The sequence below is a fragment of the Dipodomys spectabilis genome, unplaced genomic scaffold (genome assembly GCF_019054845.1).
Source record: "Dipodomys spectabilis isolate Male_0828 unplaced genomic scaffold, ASM1905484v1 ptg000047l, whole genome shotgun sequence".
Classification (NCBI taxonomy): Eukaryota; Metazoa; Chordata; class Mammalia; order Rodentia; family Heteromyidae; genus Dipodomys; species Dipodomys spectabilis.
This window is the reverse complement of record NW_024870724.1, coordinates 217979-233418: the sequence shown is the minus strand read 5'-3', so window position 1 is coordinate 233418 and position 15440 is coordinate 217979.

Here is a 15440-nt window from a genome sequence, read left to right as displayed (position 1 = left end):
AGCTGGGAAAGAGAGAGAGAAAGAGAGAGCTGGGGAAAAGACCTAATATAGAGCTAGAAAAGAGAGAAAATAGCTAGAAAATAAAGAGCTAGAAAAGAGCAGAGAGAGAGCAGAGAGTCTGGGCCTGGGCTAGGCCTTATCTAGGGTATGGGCAGAGAAAAATGTGGCCACATCAAATTCAGATGTGACCTCAGTGGATGCAGATGTGACCTTCCAGGTGTCCCAGCTGCCTAGGTAATGCAGGGACTGGGTGAAGACTTTGCTGCAAGGAGGGTGGAGTCTGCTAGCCATCCAGGAGAGGACCTTACAGTAAAGAGGGTGGGGGGAGGGGTGGGGAGGTTCATCCACTCCCCCCCTTATGAAGTTAAAGAAGCTCAGGGATGGACGCCCCACCCGCCACACTGCCAGAGTGATCTGCAGAGGACTCAGGGCAAGGGCAGGGGGTGGGCTGGCTTAAGACTGGCACCCCAGTCAGCTCCTCAGGGAACTTTAGGCAACTTTCCTTTGTCTTGTAAATGTCATCATGGCAATGACTTAAGCACCCTGACAGAAAAAAGAATAAAGAAGAAGAAACAAACACTCACCCCTAGCAGGCCTGCCTGAGTTGAGGCCTTGAAATCAACCCCAGTAAGGCCACTAAATTAACAAAAATCATTCTAAGAAACTATTGACTGAGGACCCTCGGGATGAGGTGATTAGGCTGTGTACCTGTGAGGTGAGGTGGCCATGTGTTCCAGCTTTGTGCAAAGATGTTGCATTAACTCGCCTATCTGCCTTCCTAGAATTGAACATAGAGGAAAGCAGGATAAATTCCAGGGGGAAATGAGGCCTGGGAAAGTACCACCAAGAATTCAGAAAAAGACAGCCAGACAGCTTCCTAATGAATGGCTCCAGTGAAGTCACATACACATCCTATTTTCTTTGTTTATCAGTCCCTCATAAATGAACAGTTACTAGGAAAGAAAATTAATAGGTGGGGTTTGGGGTGGAAGGGAAAAGAGCAGCTCCCTTCTTCTGTGCTTTTGCCCAAACAATGAGTATACAGTGTGTGTATCACACTATATATAAGTATATACGTATGTGTATTAATACATATGTTTTTATGTATGCATATATACAAATAAATGAATATATGTGTGTTTATACATACATACCTATATGTATAAATAAATGAATATGTGTATTTATATATGTACATATATTTGTATGTGTATGTATATATGTATATATATGTATGTATACATACATACATATATATACATATATACTGTATATGTGTGTATATCATGTACATAGACAACAAAAGCCAAAAGTGGCACTATGGCTCAAGTGGTACAGTGCTAGACTTGGGCCAAAAAGCTGAGTGGCTGAATGACAGTGCTCAGGCCCTGACTTCAAGTTCCAGGATTTCCCATCCCCCAAAAAATAATGAAAAAGGAGAGAGGGGGGAAAAAGAAAGAAAGGAAGAAAGAAAGAAAGAAAGAAAATAAAGAAAGAAAGAAAGAAAGAAAGAAAGAAAGAAAGAAAGAAAGAAAGAAAGAAAGAAAGAAAGAAAGAAAGAAGGAAGGAAGGAAGGAAGGAAGGAAGGAAGGAAGGAAGGAAGGAAGGAAGGAAGGAAGGAAGGAAGGAAGGAAGAAAGAAAGAAAGAAAGAGAAAGAAGGAAAGTGTTAATGATCTGTTTTCCTTACCTGTAAAGTAATGCCCCAAACATCTAGAAATTCAGATTGTAGCAAAGATATACAACTATCTGTGCATAACTCAGCTGCTACATCTCCCCTCCCCCACGCACTTTAACCCTGAAAACACCCAGGAAGTCAAGGAGCTTTGTGCTTTGTGTATCTTCAAGAGTACCCACACTGTGTTAGAGTATGTCCTTATCTGTCTGTCTGTCTGTCTGTGTCTGCCTTTTTTTTTGTCTGGTTGTCTGGTTGTCTGCTTGCCTGCTTGTTACTTACTCCATAAAACTCCACCAGAGTGACTCCTCCAGAAATTCTTATTCACCCTAAGTGAAGAGTCCCTACATTGAAGTGTAGAAGTCACTAATCCTCACCTGTGTTTGGTGACAAGAAGAACTCCATACCAATAGTCTACCTTAATACATGAGCACAGGGAAGGAATAGTTTATTCAGGTGATCTAATCAGTCACACTAATGGGTCACTTGCTCCCCCTCCATGTCTCCCTCTGTCTGCCTGTCTGTGTGTTGGTTTGTGTGTGTGTGTGTGTGTGTGTGAGCACGCGCACCTGTGTGCCTGTGTGTCTGTCTGTTGTTTCAGTTGATCTAGTTATACGTGTGGATCTCTCGCCCCCCCATCTCTCCCTCTGTCTGCCTGTGTGTCTGTGTGTCTGTCTGTCTATGTGTCTGTCTGATTAGTCAGTTGGTGTAGTTAGACTTGTGGATCTCTAGCTCCCACTCCATCTCTCCATCTCCCTCTTCTCTGCCTGTGTGTTGGTTGGTCTGTGTGTGTGTGTGTGTGTGTGTGTGTCTGTCTGTCTGATTGTTGATTCAGGGGACCTAGTTGGACTTGTGGATCTCTCGATCCCTTTCCATCTCTTCCTCTGTGTGTCTTTCCATTGGTCGCTGGGTCTCTGTCTCTGTCTCTCTGTTTCTGTTTCTCTGTCTCTTTCTCTCTGCCTCTCTGTCTCTGTCTCTGTCTTTCTCCCTCTCTCCCCTCCCTCCCTTTCCCTCTCTCTCTCTCTCTCTCTGTCTCTCCCGCCCACCACTCTCTCTCTCTTTCTTGCTTGTCTTTGTGGACTCCTGGAAGAATTGTATTTCAGGCCCGGGGGCTCTGCTTACTCTACTTGCCAGCCTGGAACCTGCCAGAGGCAAATTCTTCCTCAGTGACCCCAAAGGAAGGAGGGAGTAGGAACCAGGACCCCAAAATAGACTCTTATCTCCAATGAATCGCCCACCCTGCCTGCCCACCAGCCCATGTCAACCCACACAGAACATGAACGCCCACATGAGCTGAAGAACATGCAAAGACTCAGTGTAGAGTCTTCTCATTTTGAACGTTGACACTCGGTCTGTAAACAAGATAGATGCCTCTTTCCCTGCTGCTGCCATTTAGGCCCGAGGTTTTAGGGAAGCACTCTACCACCCAGACACATTCCCAGCCCACGTCCTTGAGAATGTCTCAAGGATGGATGGCTAATTTTACTCAATCATCATCTGGTTTCCAGAAGGAGAAAATGCCTCTGCCCCCCTCCTGCAGTCCCCCCCCCAGGCGTCTTGCACACAAGATGGCATTCCTTCTTATGATATTGGAGCTGCTACACCACACCACACCACACTGTGGCAGAAAGTTCCTCCTATTGATTGTCTGGCCTCAGGAATTAACTCTCTCCCCAAGCCGAGATGAGCCTAGGCCACTTTTCCTTGGGAAAGGATATCCATGAGGACAAAAATAAGTCCAAAAACAGAGCAAACTTATCCATAAGACAGGTAGAGCACAAAACCTCTTGGTTGGTAAAGAAAAACCGCAGGCAAAGGCTAACCAGCCGGGTGGTGCTGGTGGCAATGGCTCACTGCCCATAATCCATCTGAGGTGCTGAGTGAGAAGGCTGAGACCTGAGGATAATGGTTCAAAGCCAGCCCGGGCAGGAAAGTCCTTTTGAGACTGTGTATCTTGATGAGTCACCCAAAACGCCAGAAGTGGAGGTGGACTTGGGGGAAAATGCCCTAGTGAAGATTTCCTGGAGGCTGAATTATTACTGTGTAATGAAAGAACACAAGCTCCCAGAGGACAGTACTGTACCTCTGGTTCTGGGCAGGCAGAACCCGGTGCAGACTCATTATGGTGACAAGAAAAAAAAATCACAGAGGTGGGCTGGGAATATGTCTTAGAGTGCTTGAAGCCCTCGGTTCAATTCCCCAGTACCACAGAAACAGAAAAAGCCAGACGGGGCTCGAGTGGTAGAGCACTCACCTTGAGCAAAAGAAACTCACGGACAGTGCTCAGGCCCGGAGCCCAAGCCTTGGGACTGGCCAAAAGGAAAAAGGAAAAGCAAATGATGATAATAATGAATTATAACATATATGTATGTGTCTGTTAGAACTCTCACTACCCACTACCGTGTTGGTGAGGACTGACTGACTGACTGACTGACCAGACCTATGTTTTGCTCCTCCTGCCACCCCATTCACCTTGTCGACGGCAAACCCCCGCCATCTAATGGTTGTTTTGGGAATTCCAGTTTTCTCTCACGAAATGCATGAAAAACCATGCACTGAGAAAACTGGTCCTAAGTCCTTCTTTTCCAGGCCCAGGCTGGCTGGCCTTGAGAGAGACTGCCTTCTTTTCAGAGAAGGGGTGGGGTGGGGTGGGGATGATGATGTGCCTGGTTGGGGTATGGGGCCCATGCATAGGCAGGCAGGCAGGCAGGCAGGCTCAGATTGAGATCTTTGTGTTTTGGAGCACCAGTAGCTCAAGCCCCAGGATTGACTGGTTAAGTGGAGAGAGAGGAAAGGGAGGAAGGGAGGGCAGGTGAGAGAATTCAAACTCAAGAGAGAGAGAGAGAGAGAGACAGACAGACAGACAGACAGACAGACAGAGAAACAGAGACAGAGACCTCGATGTCATGAATTGGCCCGGGTGGCCTACATGCTCTGTCGCATGAGATCTTTGAGTTTCCTCCCTCCCTCCCTTGTGCATACACACACAGTCACACAGAAACACTGAAATGCCCTCTGCCTCCTCTCCATTTGTTAATGCTACAATGTTAATACTACAATTATCCTGAGCCTTAAGTATTTTTATATCTCCTAATTCTATATACATTTCTTTTCTGAATAAGATATTTCGTTAAAGAACATATGTAAATTAATAGTCAATAGGAAGAGCATATGAAATAAACTCCTCTTTACTATCTAAAAACAAATAAAAAGAAAATTCATTAATGTGACCGTTATATGAAAAGACGACACAAAATATAGTAATGCATTTGTGGAGAAATTGATACGCTCCACAAAGCGGATCTATTTGTACAATACTGCAATCATTTTAGCAAGCAAGTTTTCAAGTCTTCAAAACCTCAAAGAGAATTGTACATGATCCAGCCGTTAGATATTTATGTATGTATTAAAGAGAAGTAAAAAACAAAAAAAAACTTGTTTGGACAGGTAATGTATGTCATTGACAGTGCACTGGAACAGTATATATGAGACCCTGAAAATAATCCCCAAAAATAAATTTGAAAAGACACACTATAGAGGATATATGCTGGACAAATTCCTGTAAGTGAATTTTGTATCTATTTTATTTATTTATGTTTATTGTGAAAATACTATACAGAAGGGTTACAATTTCATGGGCAAGATAATGAGTACATTTCTGTTCAAGCATTGTTGCCTCCTCCTTTGTTTCCCCTTCCCATCCCTTCCCCTTTCCCCAACCCCACCCCCTTCCCGCCAACCCCACCACTACCACCAAAACCACCATCACCACCACCACCCCACCAAAGCTGTTAAGTTCGTTTATCGACATAACGACTTATACATCTCATTGTTGTAATGGGTCCACCTGTATCCCTATTTAAACAATTCGTTTTTCCCTTCCCCTCTACAAATTATACCAACATAAAATACGGTGAAAGCAGGGGTTATACCATGTGGGAGGGACATACAAAGCAACAAAGAAATCATCTTATACATATGTTAGAAACAATCGCAATAAAGAAATAAAACATTTGAATCCTCATCTTGGGGTCCATGTCTCCTAACATCAACTTGTGTGACAGTTAATGTTTATGTCACATGTATACTAGTTATTGCTATAAGGGAAACCATAGGACCTATGTTTCTTTGGACCTGGCTTATTTTTCCAAGTTTTTCCATTTCCCAACAAATGGGGCAATGTCATTCTTTCTGATAGAGGCATAGAATTCCATTGTTTACATATACCACATTTTCTTGATCCATTCATCTACTGAGAGATGTTTGGGTTGGTTCCATTTCTTAGCTAAGGTAAATAATGCTGCAATACATATAGTTGTGCTGGTAGCTTTAATATAGTCTTATTTGTGATCATTTGGGTAAGTGCCCAAAAGTGGGATTGCTAGATCATAGGGGAGCTCTATGTGGAGTCTTTTGAGGAACCTCCATACTACTTTCCAAAATGGTTAAACAAGTTTACATGCCCACCAACAATGCAGTAAGGTTCCCTTCTGTTGATAACACCTCTAGCATCTGTTGTTATTAAAGTTCCTGATTATAGCCATTCTAACTAGGGTAAGGTGGTATCTCAATGTTGTTTTGATTTGCATTTATTTTATGGCTATGGAGGTTGAGCATTTCTTCATGTGTCTATTGGCCATCCTTCTTTACTATTCAGAGAAGTTTCTCTTTAAGTCTTTAGCCCACTTTTTTATTGGGCACAAAGTGGAAAAACCTCCCATGCTTCTGGATTGGAAGCATAAGAATCCTGAAGATGGCAATACTTCCCAAGCTATCTACAAGTTCAATGCGATACCTATCAATATTCCAACCTCATTCTTCAAGGAAATAAGAGAGGCCATCCAAAAATTCATATGGAACAATAAAAGACCCTGAATATCAAAAACATCCCTTAACAGAAAAAAAACAGTGCTGGAGGAATATCAATACCAAATTTCAAACTCTACTACAAAGCCATAGTAATCAAAACAGCTTGGTACTGGCATAAGAACAGACCTCAGGACCAATGGAATAGAACTGAAAACCCAGAAATGAACCTACAGACATATAGCCATCTAATCTTTAATGAGGGAGTTAAAAAAATAGAATAAAGACAGCCTCTTCAGTAAATGGTGCTGGCAAAATTGGTTAGCTACTTGTAGAAAACTAAAGCTAGATTCTTATATATCACCCTGCACCAGAATTAACTCCAAATGGATCAAAGACCTCAGAGTCAAAGCAGGCATTCTGAAAACATTATAGGATGGAATAGGAGAAACCATAGGTCTCCTTGGTACAGGCCGAAAATTTCTTAATAGAAACCTAGAAACACAACAAATCAAAGAGAGGTTGGACAAATGGGATTGCATGAAATTGCTGAGCTTCTTCATGGCAAAGGGTATAGCTAACAAGATCAACAGAAAGCCCACACATTGGGAGATCTTCATTAGCCATACAATGGACAAGGGTCTCATATCTAAAATATACCTGGAAATAAAAGAATTATGTCTATTTTAATGTCTGTTTTAATGTTTGCAGCATTTCTATTTGAAGAAATGCAAGTTTGTGAAAATTAGGCTTGGAAAACCTATGATTGTACGATTCATTTCCAAAGCACTAAAATGTATACAATAAAAGGAGATAATATATTGCATGTGAATTACATGTCAGCAACAAAAACTATTTTTAAAAATACTTCACATAATATGCAGAATACCTAGAAAGATGTTTTTGGTGTTGGCTAAAAACTTTGTCAACAACAGTTTTTGAAACAAAGATGTGATTTTTGTTTATTTTGAATGTATACAGAGATAGCTCAATCAACAAGTGTATGTGATAACTGGAATAGCTAGGTATTATATATCACTTATAAGTGATAATATTAGCAAATGACAGAAGACACAAATCGATGCATCTGAATTTTATGAAAGGCATATATTACTTGCTTAATCCATTGTTTTTCTCTACTTTGCTAGGAAAAACTGTATTCTCAAGATAAGAGCCATTAGCAGTGAAAAGAAACAAAATATACAACCATCTTGATTTATTTATGAAAACAACAAATGAAATAAAACAATTCCACTTAAGTGAGTCCAATATTAGTGTCTATGAAGATGTTCCTGAATGCCAACATCCATTGTATTTTTGGAATTTTAATTTCTATGAACATATGAACACTAGAAGAAGAAAACAAAAATAGTCTTACAGCGAACCATCCTTGGAATAATTTTCTTAATTGTCTTGAAATTACAAAAGAATTGATAAAATTCAGCAAATGATCCTTTCTATGGAAATCATTTAAAAATGTTTATCACTTATTATAATTCAAATACCAAGGAAGGGTAATTTTATAGAATCATTACAAATATCATTTTATTTCTATCATAAAATAGAATAAATGACCAGTCCCAATATATTATCTACTTATCATTATTCTTAATTCGTAATCATTACCTGAATATCTTAAACAATCTAAATTGTCATGTCTTCAACGTAGACATAAATATTCTGTAATTTTTACTTAACATTTTCCAAGGGCATGTATTCATTTTTCTAAGAAATGTTCACAGCAGTTAAAAGATCCTTTTGTGAAATTAATGTGATATATTTTGTTGTTGTGGGTATTGTTTGCGAGTCCTGGGCATTGTCCTTAAGCCTTTTTATGCTCAAGGAAAGCACTCCACAACTTGAAGCACAGAACAAATTCCTGTTTTTTAGTGGTTAATTGGAGATAAGAATCTAACAAGTACTTTTCTGTCTGGACTAGTTTGAAAACAATTCCAAAATCTCAGCCTCCAAAGTAGCTAGACTTATAGGTGTGAGTTACCAGACCATGGTTTGATGTATTTTTTTTAAATTTTAATTATGTTTTAAGATGTTTGTTTCACGATAATGTACATCATTCTACACATAAATTTAGATATATGTATGTATTTCTGATGACAAATTCTCTCTAAAAAGTATGGCTTTCTCCACATAACTTTTATATACATATATATATTTTTTCTGAACACAAATTTCCTCTAAAAATTTTATGCTACTAATTTTTACCTTTTTCATTTCAAAGATATACAGTCTATTTTTCTAAAATTTTCCTATAGTAAAATAACTAATATTTCAATAGAAAGTAGAGTTTATTACTTTCAAGGAAATTTTAGATATGCACATGATATTGTAGTAACATTTACACTATATTACTTAATAAATTCTGTTCAAACTCTTAAATATTTTTGTGTAATGACAGGGAGAGAAGAAGTTAATTCATACTCGTTAGGAATTTGCAATGCTTCAAAAATCTATTCCATAATATGATATAAGCACATATTCAAGCTACCTGATATGGTTCAGGTTCTTTCTTTCTTTCTTTCTTTCTTTCTTTCTTTCTTTCTTTCTTTCTTTCTTTCTTTCTTTCTTTCTTTCTTTCTTTCTTTCTTTCTTTCTTTCTTTCTTTCTTTCTTTCTTTCTTTCTTTCTGGGGGGGTCCGGTCGTGGGGCCTGAACTCTGGTCCTGGGTGCTGTCCCTCAGTTCTTCAGCTCAAGGCTAGCACTGTACCACTTGAGCCTCTGCGCCTCTTCCAGCTTTTTTCTTTTTGCTTATGTGGTGCTGAGGAATCGAACCCAGGGTCTCAGGCATGCAAGGCAAGTGCTCTACCACTTAGCCACCTTCCCAGCCCCAGGTTTTTTTCTTTCTTTATTTGTTCAAAATTTTAATATGGATGCATAACACTAGTAACATTAAAGTTATTAATCAAAAAACAAATAATAGTAATATCATAGACATATAAGACTTTCAATAGTTAGCACTTATGTTGCAAATAATAATTTTATGAAGATGTTGATGACCACAGTGTACCCTGATGATTACAATGTTGTGATTGAAAAGTAAAATATTTGGATATTTTTAAAGCTAGTTTTCCTACACTGAATACATAGTAATAAACAGCATTGGATTACATACAATAAGAATAACCAGAGTAGAGTTTCAATATCAAGAAATACAATCACATAAACAGGTAGACAGTAAAAACACTAATGTTATTCATGCAGTCTCTCTAATGTATCCTCACTTTTCTTGGTCTCATTGTTTTCTTATACATAAAATCATTTATTTCCACATTTTGATGGACTAACATGTAATTTTCAACTTAGTGTGATTAGTTCAAATGATATTCTCATATAGATACTATTCAATAACCTATGTTTTCCAATGTTATATTAAGAGTATGATCTTTAATAGAACTGTAAACACATGACACAATTTACATAATACCACTTACATATCTACAGTTGCCTTAAAAGGACACAGGCCTTAGAGCCAGGAGGTAAAATTTATTTTTATTTCTGCATGAAACAATTTGTGACTTTATACCAGCAAATTGAATTTGACTCTTTCCTTATTTGTAAGACAAGGTGGAAAATGTAAGGACTCTTCACTTTTCTTTTTTCTTGCTCTAGAAGTAAAAAAATATATTCTTCAATATTCCTGGTAAATTACATCCATTTACAGATGAGAAATATAAGGCCAACCATCAATGTAGTGAGTAAATAATAATACTAGAATTTTTTGGGGGCGGTTCCTGTTGTGGGGCCTGAACTCTGGGCCTGGATGCTGTTCCTCAGCTCTTCAGCTCAAGGCTAGTGCTCTAACACTTGAGCCACAGCGCCACTTCCGTCTTTTTTTCTTTTTGCTTATGTGCTGCTGAGGAATCGAACCCAGGGACTTCGGCTTGCAAGGCAAGCACTCTACCACTGAGCCACCTTCCCTGCCCTAATACTAGAACTTTTGTCTGAGCTCTTCACTCTGTGTACATATAAAGAACAGTAATTTGGTGATGGAGAGAACCAATATGAAAAGACTATGGGGATAAAAAACATACTTTGTAAAAGGTTGTTTAAGACTAGGTGACCAGTGATGTTTACATGAAACAGGCTGGTGTCAGGGCAACAAAGGATTACATAGAAATGATATTATCGACAGAAACTGTGAAAATCTTGATCATTCATCTTATCTAATGGGTGGAGTAGAAAGGTAAGAAGAAATCTAAAGTGCTTCTATATCTCTGGCCAGGCAACTCTGTTAGTGATATTCTTGGTGATAAGGATTACAAGTGGAAACGATGGATTTAGGGAAAAAAACTCTGATAGTGCTAAAGTTTATATTAAACAGATGCAAAGATAGGTCGGTTTAGACATCATCAAAATATCGACAACCATGAATATGAAAAACAATAATAAAATCAGGCATTATTAAAGGGAAGAGGCAAAAGAAGTTCTGAGCAATGTGAGCACCAGTGTGGACAAGATTAGAAGAAAGAGATAAATAAGGAAACAAGAAATTAATAAACACAGATTTACAGAAGTAAAGAAAGGAAAGAATTTGCAGGAAGAAAAGGTAAAAACTGTTACAGAGATATTGAAGGAAATATGCTATTTGGATTTGAAAACTAAAAACACATAGACAAGTTCAATAAGAACAGTGTTTTGGTGAACTGGTAGAGATATAAGTCATATTGGTGAAATTTTTAGATATGAATGTGAAGCTATAAAATTCTCAATCCATGAAGTCAACAGATCCTGTTTATTTTAAATGTTGGGAACAAATGCTTTTATCCTGACCTTAGAAGAATTATACAGATGTAACTCTCATGAACATTACTTAGAGGTATTCTATGAATATTTTTGAAAACTTTGTTTAGCTAGGAGATTACAGATTGCACTACAGCACAGAGAATACTCATTTGTCCTAGAGTTTTGATGAGTTAACCATTTATCCACATCCGTTTTGAATTTTACTGAAATATCTTTAGATATGTTTGGATAACTTATCAGCCTATCCGTTATAAATGTAGGAAAACTAACACCACATATTAGGTTGAACATGCAGCTTCACTGATGTTACTGAAGACTCCTCCAATTGATTCTTCTTTAGAAGGCATTTTCTAATGCCTCATTAGCCATGACACATCATAACTGCCATATGCTCTATTTAATTCAAGTTCTTGTTAAGGATATCTCCATGTTGTAATAACACTGTCCATCAACCTGCCACAAATTCTTATATGTAGAAGTGCTCTTATAAACTTCAAGCTATTATTGAATGGAAGAGTTCAGACATTACTCTCACCACTACAATGAAATGCCTAAATATATATGGCATTTTGCTTTAATGCCTTTCTTTCATCTTCTCATACACATTTCCAAGTAGGGAAGGATTCTGATGTAACAATAATACAATGGTGACTTGTAATAACACAACATCTAGGATCTAGTGTTAAAACGGATACTTAGTAATTCACTCCAATTTTTGTGGATATTTATATTTCTCCTGGGTAAACTAATGAGCTCCAAGAAAATGTCCCAAAGAAGTCTTTCAATTCTCGTATCACTGTTTGTCTCAAAATGCTTTAAATTCTACATGCTCTAAAGTGGGCATAGGGTTATATTGTGGAACTTTTCTCCTCAGAGAGTGAGTACTACCCTATTGCTTAACACGGACAAAGTACCTTCATACATAGACTAGGTATGTGCAAACAAGAAGTGGTAGTTGAACAATGTTCTCAGCAGTTTGTATAGATGAAATGGAAATAAAGCAACTATGAACTCAAAAGGAACATGAAAAAAAATACAAAGGCACAAAGTAGAAAGTACCACGGAAATGCCAAGGAAGAACAATTTCAAATAATGTTCTCTGCTGTGAGGGTGTGTTCAAAGTACAGCTTCAGATAATGTAGGTGGATACCTTGGGAAAAAAACTGCTTTAAAACATTCTGGCACAATCATACAAGTAGAAGCTCCTAACTTTGGCTCTTCTATCAGCCACAACAACATCAAGTTAGGGAGTATTTTACAAAGAGCAAAGTGAGAAAAAGAGGACTCATCACAGTGTTCAGGTTGAAGTAATGACAATCACATAATTTTCTTAAAGTATTCATTTACTTTGGAGCATTAAAGTGGGAAAAAGCCAAGTAAATATTTTGCATGTATCTAAATTAAGTGCGATGTATTATATTGGTCTCTATTTAACTTGGAAGTTATAGATTATGTCTTTTTAAACTGTAACTTGGGACAATGTACTGCTGTCAGTTATTTTATTCTCCTCCCCTTCTTTTGCACTTCTACTTACATAATTTTTATTTAAAGAGACATATGTGGGCTGGCATTTGTAAATTCTTCAAAATTATCTGAACTACTTCATATTTCTGGCAGCCTCCAATATTTTTCTCAAGGGAAATATTTTGTCACTACCATTTTTATCCTATGTGATATTGGATATCTTCCTGCCTAATTCAGTGCAAGATATACATTAGATTCATCCAGATAGCTCAACACTTGTACCACCATGAAATACTAACTTACTTAGAAAGCATGATTTTAGTATATCTGGTGAGGTGGCAACTGTCATTTTTGAATGACCCTAAGTGATACTTACATGCAATCAGGTTTTAAACCAATAAGCCACTTAGTAGATGAACAAATTGACAAAATGTGGTTTATATATGCATGGTGGAATTCTATGCTTCCAATTCATAAGGAAATGGAAAGACTTGGAAAAATCCTATTAAGTAAAATAAACAATACACAAAGAAACAGATTCCATGGTTTTCCTCATTTGTAATAAGTAGGAAATATCTAGGATAGTACTAGCAGATGAGAAGAATGGCTCAATAGCTATGTATATATGACCATATAAGATGATGCTGAGCAAAATGAACTCCTGGATATGGAAACAGAGGTTGTGGTTGTTTTTTTTAATGTACTATATGATTTCTTTTTTCTTTTGTGTTTTCCCCTCTGGTTTATCCCTTGTTGTATTTGATTTTTGTATCCTGCGTATTGTATATAAATTTATCTTAATTTGGCAAGGGAAGAAGAACAAAAAATGCAAAACAAAGGACAAAGGGCAAACCAATGCAATAGCAATACTCACAAAACAACATGTTGGAAATTTACATTAACACTTGTAAGGTATTGGGAAAAGTCTGAGAAAAATTAGGGCGGAGGTAAAAAGATCTACATGTTATGTATTCACTACCTTACAATTACTGCAACCCCTTCTATACATCAACTTGACAATAAAATTGAATTAAAAATGAGCTGCAAAAAATATAATTTCACTGTAGTGGTACAGTAAATACTATTCTATGTGTATTACCTTTTTAATAAATGAACATTTTGGCTGCTAATTTTAATTAATTACCACTTTCTTTATCAGAGGGACATCAACATGAATGTTATCAAACTAAGCAATATTTTCACAATATACTTGCCATTATTTTGAAAAAAATATTATTTTAGTATTGTCTCATACTAAAACAGAAAACAGTTCAATTCTATGGAACTCCTAACTTTTAAAACTGACTAATTGTTAAGAGGACAGAATATATGTTCTTCAACATTCCTATGACTACCAACTACTCATTTTCAAATTCTGAACATGCTGTATCAGTGACTTTCAAAAGAGCAACTGTTTGTATTTTATTTAATTCTGCAATACATGCAGTTTCCAATGAGGGGTTACATATTTAAAAATCACCAGAAAAAATAGACACATTCTGGTAGAAGATAAATCTATGCAGTATCTATAATAATTAATTCCTTAAGAGTAAATATTTGTTCATCAGAGTAAGCTATTATATATATGACCATCAATCCCAAGTTTTTAGGCCATAAAGTCATCCTAGCCCAACAGTTTCCAACTTTAAAGGTGCACCAGAAAATTCCCTAAAATCACCTCATGGCTAGCTTATCACTATTGTGAAAAAATCCTACACCTCTGCTAATGTGATGTCCTCTTTGATCTGGAAAGAACACCAAAATAAACTGAGCTGCATTATTTTCTCCCAGTGGTATTCTTGAGATCAGAACACTTGCAAATATTATTTATTTTTATTTTATTATATTATATATATTAATTTCTGATAGATATTCAGGAGATCTGAATATCTGAATATTAAGATCTGAAGATTATGTTTCAAAGCCCACCCAGAAAGTAAGGTTCCTTACATTCTTATCTCCAATAAACTGCCCACGAAAAGCCAGACACAAGTGGCATTGAGGTTCAAGTGGTAGAGCAGTAGCCTTGAACAAAAACAGGCACAGGGACAGTGTCCAGGCCCAGAGGTTAAGCCCTAGGACAAACCAAACAACAAAAACAAAATAAAAACAAACCCCAACCCTAACATTTTTCTCATTGAGAGGCACGTAATTAAAGAAATTTCTTAATGTGATAGGAATAGATAGAAGAACCAAGATATCACACAATTACTCTCTCCATACCATGTTACAACTAAGCCTCAAAATATTGCTTTTTCTAAATTTATAAAATAATATCATCCATTTTTTGACAACTCTGTCTAGAGTATTCACATTATTTTAAACATGATTTCTTAGAATTATCTATTGGCTAAGTTCTAATCATACCTCACTTGAAAGAATATTTTAGGCAAATAGAATGCCATAATCATTTGTAAATTTGTCAATTAAACCCTATACTTAAAAAGAATTTTGTAGTATCCTATAGAATATGAAATTACAAACAAAACCAAAATATTTATTTTAAATCTAAATTCTAATTTATCAAGGTCTACAAAGTCCTACATTAGATGAATATTGAAATTTCTCCAGGCTTAAATTTTTGTAATTTTGATCATTTCTTTGGAATCCAACAGTATGATGCTTACTTTTTCAAATTTTTGGTTGGAATCATGAGCCATTTTGCTTCTAGGAATGTTCTGTAATGAATAGAGTATTAAAAACACAACTATTATTTCTAAGAATTTTTATTTTTTAG